This window comes from Oncorhynchus nerka, linkage group LG19 (genome assembly GCF_034236695.1).
Source record: "Oncorhynchus nerka isolate Pitt River linkage group LG19, Oner_Uvic_2.0, whole genome shotgun sequence".
In the NCBI taxonomy this organism is placed as follows: domain Eukaryota; kingdom Metazoa; phylum Chordata; class Actinopteri; order Salmoniformes; family Salmonidae; genus Oncorhynchus; species Oncorhynchus nerka.
Genome location: NC_088414.1, coordinates 18,738,764 through 18,747,106, shown reverse-complemented (window position 1 = coordinate 18,747,106; position 8,343 = coordinate 18,738,764). Strand labels below are relative to the sequence as shown.

At 44.1% G+C, this 8,343-nt stretch overlaps 1 pseudogene; it reads right to left on the bottom strand.

Annotated features, from left to right (window-relative positions):
• Positions 1–151: 151 nt before the first annotated feature.
• Positions 152–7,968, bottom strand: LOC115146905 (MAM domain-containing protein 2-like; annotated as a pseudogene).
• Positions 7,969–8,343: the final 375 nt, after the last annotated feature.

Genomic DNA, 8,343 nt, shown 5'->3' with positions numbered 1-8,343 from the left:
TCTAACTCTGTAGTTAATATAACCTAAATGCACTTGAGTAGGGAGAGACTCCATATCAAAAAACAAAATAACACTTTTTCTTCACACAATTAATCTGTGCATCACTCACTCCAAGAAGAGTTTATTTGTATTTTTTATTTAACTAGGTAAGTTGACTGAGAACACATTCTCCTTTACAGCAACAACATGGGGAATAGTTACAGGGGAGAGGAGGGACGAATGAGCCAATTGTAAGCTGGGGATGATTAGGTGACCACGATGGCCAGGACACCAGGGTTAACACCCCTACTCTTACAATAAGTGCCATGGAATCTTTAGTGACCACAGAGAGTCAGGACACGCATTTAACATCCCATCCAAAAGACAGCACCCTACACAGGGCAATGTCTCCCATCACTGCCCTGGGGGTAGGGATATTTTTTGTAGACCATAGGAAAGGGTGCCTCCTACTGGCCCTCCAACACCACTTCCAATAGCATCTGGTCTCCCATTCAGGGACCAACTAGGACCAACCCTGTTTAGCTTCAGAAGCAAGCCAGCAGTGGGATGCAGGGTGCTTCATCTCTTCAACATCTACTTCCAACAAGATATAACCCCCTTGAGGGGTGCCCTGTTCCTAAGAGACACACACAACACTTCAAACGTATTAAATCGGGAAAGACGAAATACACGTTTCTTCTGGAAGCGCAAAAAATCAAAACCAACCCGTCTCTTGTGATCCTCACAGCCTTCACTCTACCCAGCACTCTCTCCACCAGTTTGGATATCTCAAATGGATTCCTCAAGGTGGGTAGTTTGATCAGCTGCTCCTCATTTACAAACCGTACTCCTACAAGATACTTACTCCTACAAGATACTTAGTGACATTCTCATCATTGTACTCTACTGTGATCTGTTTTCCATTCTTTTGGACAATATTCCAATTCTGCTTGATTCTACGGCCATTAGATTAATAATCCACTTCATCATCCGCTTCCGCCATCTTTTCTTTACGGCTCCTGTTACCACATGCAACTCATGTCCACGAAGTGGGGCAGTAACAGTTTGTTACAGTAATTACAGTAATTCATTAGGTCGGCCTTCCGCATCAGCAGTGAAAGGTGGCCGAGTTACAGCGGTTGGTGTTTGTCAGACAATGAGGCATCCCGAAATTCGGTATTCTCACGAAAAAGTCTGTTGCATCCGAAAGGTTCTTGATAGCTTCTCCGTTTTGAAGTTAAAGGCATGCTTTGTGATTTCTGATAAAATTAAGACAAGGACACATGTTGAAAAAGCTCCCTCTTTAAAAAAAATGTTTTACCATTAATCCAATTCATATTCATCTGAAGACAAAGTATCCTCTATTGCTGGGGAAATGTTGACTATGACTATTACCAGTTTCTATACAAAGAGCAAGTATAGTCAGGTGTGACGTGGTTAAAACGTTTACAGTGATATAGCAATTTGATTGGTTGTAAATGCAGGAGCTCTTTTACTCATCATGGCAAAGTTGTATTTTGTGTTTGACATCATTATGTCTTTATATTATGTCTTTATATAGCAGGCCTTTCTAATCGACCTGACCCGGGTATCCTGGAAGGATATTGACCTCATTGACAGTAGAGGATGCCTGGTTATTCTTTAAAAGTGCTTTCATCACCATCTTAAATAAGCATGCCCCATTCAAAAAATATAGAACCAGGAACAGATATAGCCCCTGGTTCACTCCAGATCTGACTGCACTTGACCAACACAAAAACATCCTGTGGCATACTGCATTAGCATCGAATAGCCCCCGCGATATGCAACTTTTCAGGGAAGTTAGGAACCAATATACACAGGCAGTTAGGAAAGCAAAGGCTAGTTTTTTCAAACAGAAATTTGCATCCTGAAGCTCAAATTCCCAAAAGTTCTGGGACACTGTAAAGTCCATGGAGAATAAGAGCACCTCCTCCCAGCTGCCCACTGCACTGAGGCTAGTAAACACTGTCTCCACCGATAAATATATGATCATTGAGAATTTCAATAAGCATTTTTCTATGGCTGGCCATGCATTCCACCTGGCTACCCCTACCCCGGTCAACAGCCCTGCACCCGCCACAGCAACTTGCCCAAACCTCCCCCATTTCTCTTTCACCCAAATCCAGATAGCTGATGTTCTGAAAGAGCTGCAAAATATGTCTAGCCCTGCTGATTTGTAGGGGTCCAATCTTGACCCTCTCTTTCTAAAATTATCAGCCAAAATTGTTGCAACCCCTATTACTAGCCTGTTCAACCTCTCTTTCGTATCGTCTGAGATTCCCAAAGATTGGAAAGCTGCCGCGGTAATCCCACTCTTCAAAGGGGGACACTCTAGACCCAAACTGCTACAGACCTATATCTATCCTACCCTGCCTTTCTAAGGTCTTCGAAAGCCAAGTTAACAAACAGATCACTGACCATTTTGAATCCCACCGTACCTTCTCCGCTATGCAATCTGGTTTCCGAGCTGGTCATGGGTGCTCCTCAGCAACGCTCAAGGTCCTAAATAATATCATAATCGCCATCGATAAGAGACAATACTGTGCAGCTGTATTCATCGACCTGGCCAAGGCTTTCGACTCTGTCAATCACCACATTCTTATCAGTAGACTCAACAGCCTTGGTTTATCAAATGACTGCCTCGCCTGGTTCACCAACTACTTCTCAGACAGAGTTCAGTGTGTCAAATTGGAGGGCCTGTTGTCTGGACCTTTGGCAGTCTCTATGGGGGTGCCACAGGGTTTAATTCTCGGGCCGACTCTTTTCTCTGTATACATCAATGATGTCCCTCTTGCTGCTGGTGATTCTCTGATCCACCTCTACGCAGACGACACCATTCTGTATACTTCTGGCCCTTCTATGGACACTGTGTTAACTAACCTCCTTGCGGGTTTCAATGCCATACAACTCTCCTTCCGTGGCCTCCAACTGCTCTTAAATGCAAGTAAAACTAAATGCATGCTCTTCAACCGATCGCTGCCCACACCTGCCCGCCCGTCCAGCATCACTACTCTGGACGGTTCTGACTTAGGTATTTGTAGTTGTCCACATATACTAGGTGTCTGGTTAGACTGTAAACTCTCCTTCCAGACTCACATTTCTCCAATCCAAAATTAAATCTAGAATTGGCTTCCCATTTCGCAACAAAGCCTCCTTCACTCATGCTGCCACTATCCTACAGATCCTCGACAATGTCATTTACAAAATAGCCTCCAACACTCCACTCAGCAAATTGGATGCAGTCCATCCGTTTTGTCACCAAAGCCCCATATACTACCCACCACTACTGCCTGTATGCTCTTGTTGGCTGGCCCTTGCTTCATATTCGTCACCAAACCCCACTGGCTCCAGGACATCTTTAAGTCTTTGCTAGGTAAAACCCTGCCTTATTTCAGCTCACTGGTCACCATAGCAGCACCCACCTGTAGCACGCGCTCCAGCAGGTATATCTCATTGGTCACCCCCAAAGCCAATTCCTTCTTTAGCTGCTTTTCCTTCCAGTTCTCTGCTGCCAATGACTGGAACGACCTGCAAAAATCACTGAAGCTGGAGACTCATATCTCCCTCACTAACTTTAAGCACCAGCTGTCAGAGCAGATCACAGATCACTGCACCTGTACATAGACCATCTGTAAATAGCCCATCCAACTACCTCATCCCCCATACTGTTATTTATTTGATTTATTTTGCTCCTTTGCACCCCAGTACCTCTACTTGCACACTCATCTTCTGCACAACTATCACTCCAGTGTTTATTTGCTATATTGTAATTACTTCGCCACTATGGCCTATTTATTGCCTTACTTCCCTTATCCTACCTCATTTGCACACACTGTATATAGACTTTTTCTATTGTATTATTGACTGCATGTTTGTTTATTGCATGTGTAAATCTGTGTTGTTGTTTGTGTCGCACTGCTTTGCTTTATCTTGGCCAGGTCGCAGTTGTAAATGGTTAATAAATAAAGGTGAAATAAAAATAAAAATATGTGCAAAACGAGTTGGTGCCATCAGTAAGACAGAAAATGTTTGTCCACATGTGCAAGTTTCAACTCAGTTTTGATGCATGCATCATATTCTGCACCATTCCCCTCTGCTGCTCCTTCACTCAATGTCATTTGCGTTTCCAGGGGAATGGGTCATTTTGACTTCAATATCTGTGGACAAAAAAAGACAACAAACTGGAGTAATGAGTTCCATGAAAGACAATCTCGTCCCCAGCCAGATCTCGAACTGAGCCTGGGGAAAAGGTTATGCAAGACAACATGAAAGCAAAACAATACATTTTTGGAGAGGTTGTATGACCCTTATCGGGCAACAGATACAATACCTGGGCACAGTCCACTTTCAAACACAATGCTGTCAATGGCTATATCACTTCTTATTGAGGAACCCCTGATGGCCTCAAATACGATCCAGAACAATAGGAGAAAAAGAACAAGTGATGACTCAGTAAAAAAGTATTTGTCCAGAGCACGTTGTGAATAAGACTGGGTGCAGTAGTAGTGTAATTCTTCAAACCCTTGCCTTAATATCTTTTTGTAATTTGGAGATGGTGTTATCAAAGAAAAGATGGTGAATAAATGAATATATACTGAACAAAAATATAAATGTAACATGCAATAATTTGAAATATTTTACAGAGTTACAGTTTATATAATGAAATCAGTCAATTGAAATAAATAAATGATGCCCTAATCACATGACCGGGCATGGATGGGCCTGGGAGGGCATAGGCCCACTCACTCCTGACTGTCCCCAGTCCACCTGGTCGTGCTGCTGCTCCAGTTGAAACTGTTCTGCCTGCGGCTATGGAACCCTGACCTGTTCACTGGACTTGCTACTTTGTCCCGGACCTGCGGTTTTCTCTCTATTCTCTCTGCTGTCTCCTGCTGTCTCGACCGCTGAATGCTTGGTTATGAAAAGCCAACTCCTGAGGTGCTGACCTGTTGCACCCTCTACAACCACTGTGATTATTATTTGACACTGCTGGTCATCTATGAACGTTTGAATGTCTTATAGAGCAATCTGGCCTTAAATGGCCCTGTACTCTTATAATCTCCACCCAGTACAGCCAGAAGAGGACTGGCCACCCCTCAGAGCCTGATTCCTCTAGGTTTCTTCCTGGGTTCCTGCCTTTCTAGGACATTTTTCCTAGCCACCGTGCTTCTACATCTGCATTGCTTGCTGTTTGAGGTTTTAGGCTGGGTTTCTGTTTAGCACTTTGCGACATCTGCTGATGTAAAAAGGGATTTATAAATACATTTGATTGATTGACTTGGGAGCCATCAGCTGTCTGGGTGGTTGGTCTCAGACAATCCCACAGGTGAAGAAGTCAGATGTGGCGGTCCTGGGCTGGTGAGGTTACACGTGGTCTGCGGTTGTGAGGCCAGTTGGACGTACTGCCAAACTCTCTAAAACGACGTTGGAGGCAGCTTATGGTAGAGAAATCAACATTTAATAGCAACAGCTTGGGTGGACATTCCTGCAATCAGAATGCCAATTGCATGTTCCCTCAAAACTTGAGACATCTGTAGCATTGTGTTGTGTGACAAAACTGCACATTTTAGAGTGACTTTTATTGTCCCCTTCAAATGGTGCACCTGTGTAATCAGCTTCTTGATATGCCACACCTGTCAGGTGGATGAATTATCTTGGAAAAGGATGAAAAAGCATCTGCTAAATGGCATACATAAAGGAGAAATGCTCACTAACAGGGATGTAAACACATTTGTGCACAAAATTGCATATGCTTTTTGTGCATATGGAACATTTCTGGGATAATGTATTTCAGCTCATGAAACGAACACTTTACATGCTGTGTTTATATTTTTGTTCAGTATAGTTCACTGACGCCGTTTACCATTGGGGAAAAAAAGGTAAGTTCCGGTTTACTTAACTGGGTGTATCTCTCATAGATATGAATGCAATAGCAGTTACTTAATTCATTGACTTACATTGAACCAGAAAACCCCCCCAGAATAAAACAGTGAGTGGGGTGTTTCATTTCCTCTTACGTCTCAGGTGTTATGGTACAGAGGAGGAGAGGGATTATGGGTAGTGATGTTTTTCACCACTTGCCTGATGCTGTTGGTCACTTTGGTATTCCACAGTGGCTGTCAGCCAGGTGATGCTCTGCTCTCCAGTGCGTTTCCATAGCAATTAGTCCTCTCCATTCTTGCTCAGATGAACACTGAGCTCACCTATGCCCGAGCCATACATGTGGTAGAAGAAACGCAGGCACAGAGAACCCCTGGACCTCCTCAGAGGACTGGAGAATAGTTGGGCATTTTGACCAGGCAGCATGTTAGAGGCCTCAATGTGCATGTAGTACCCTGACAAACAGAGTTTCACAGGGTTAAACTCTAACTATCATGGTATAACATGGAAACAGACTACAATGATGTCACATTTACACTCCTTCAGTGAATGCTAGAGGGAGTTGGATACTCACCGACTCCTGTGGTGTGATCCACCCTCGGCCCGGTGTAAGAAGTGGGGGTAGGCCCTCTCACCAGTACCCAGTCACCCATATCACCCTCTTTGTCTTGAATGTACCCACAGTGACCCGTCTCAAAGTTACAGAGCCCAGGGACAGACAGGAGAAGACCTGTAGATGGACACCCAAAATGACTCAAGGAGCTAAATTATGTTTATCACAGAGGCACTACTTCCGGAGATCTCCCAGAGGCCCCGTGGGCATCAGGGATCAGTGAAGGTAAAGTTACCTTCTGTAAGATCACAATCCCCGAGGCTCACACTGATGTCATCCAGAGCGACTGACCCACAGTCAGAAGTTCGTACATGTGCTGACAAACACCACCTGGACAGCAGGGGCAGAGTGGGTGACATCATCAACCACAGACATTCTCAGAGGATATAGCTTCTGGACAATGTAACTGCATAATACATTTCCAGACAGTTACATCTATGTAATATATTATGATATGTATGATCCATGTTTTAACAGGGCAAAAGCGGTTTAAAAAGAAAAACCAACGAGGAGAATCCGTGACTACGGACTTCGGCATTCCTGTTTCATTTGAAACTGCTGCTCCTTATGAAGCTGGAGCCAAACCAAAGGACTGACCATTTTAAAAAACGATGTCAAAGATACAATGTAAGGCCGAATAAACACAAGGGGTTCCGTCACAAACATTATGAAACACTATAGGCAAGGCATGCACAGGACAGTTGTTGTGACTGAGGAATGAAAATAACTGACTAACTAAAAAGGAAATGAATACATGTTAAGTCATTTTACATTGGCAACATGTGGACTCTGGATGGTGACCTCTGTCGCTATCCAGACACCTTGTCGTTCTGGGTCCATATACTCTCCTGTGTGATTCCGCTCTGATCCTGAATGTAAACGGTGAGAGCCTGGTCTGTCTGGATGAATCCACAGAGAGAGTAGTGGAACTTCAGACAGTACTTCATGTTGCCGGGCAGAAGAGGCCCGAGCAGGTGGCTAATATAGCCAGCGCATGGATTCAGCCGGGAGTGGGCCAGAAGGAAGGATCCTGTGTGAAGAGAAAGAACTGTTATTATTGTCTTGAGCAATATTGTTTTCTGTCAATTGGTTTGCCGTGGAATATTTTCACTTTGCACACATTGGTTAAGTCTCAAAATACGCCGTTGTTTAAGTGTCTTTCTGACACTTGAAATACTTCAGGTTTTTACCAAAGCCAAATGTAACGCAGTACAAATTGTAAGCAGGAGAAGATAGAGAAGCCATCTCTCGTTCACTAATTACGCCTCTAGCATCTCTTGGTGATCAAAATCGTATCATCTCTTACCTGCCCCCGTTGTGTGGTCCCCAATCCTGTAGATGTTGGGCTTGACTGACACCCTCTTCCATGGGGATCCTTCCATTTGATCCTGGGTGTGTCAGCAGAAACCACCCTCAAAGTCACAGTTGGCGATGGAGGGAGCAAAGGTTGGCTCTGCGGCACACATGGGAGACATTAGGAGGCTGCATCCCAATACCCTTTAATAGCATGCTTTTCTCCTCTCTTACCTTTCAACTAATCTGTAAAAGTCATGAGAGGTAGGAGAAGAGGAAAGGGACACTCTGAATCTACTCTGTGATCAGGTGGACTGGGATATGTTCCGGGTCGCCACTGGAAATAACATTGACGATTACACTGACTCGGTCACTGGGTTCATCAGGAAGTGCTTAGAGGATGTTGTTCCTACAGTGATGATCAGAACATATCCAAACCAAAAACCGTGGATAGATGGCAGCATTCGCACAAAACTGAAAGCGTGAAACACTGCATTTAACCACAGCAAATTGACCGGGAACATGGACATATACAAACAGACAAGCCATGACCTCCA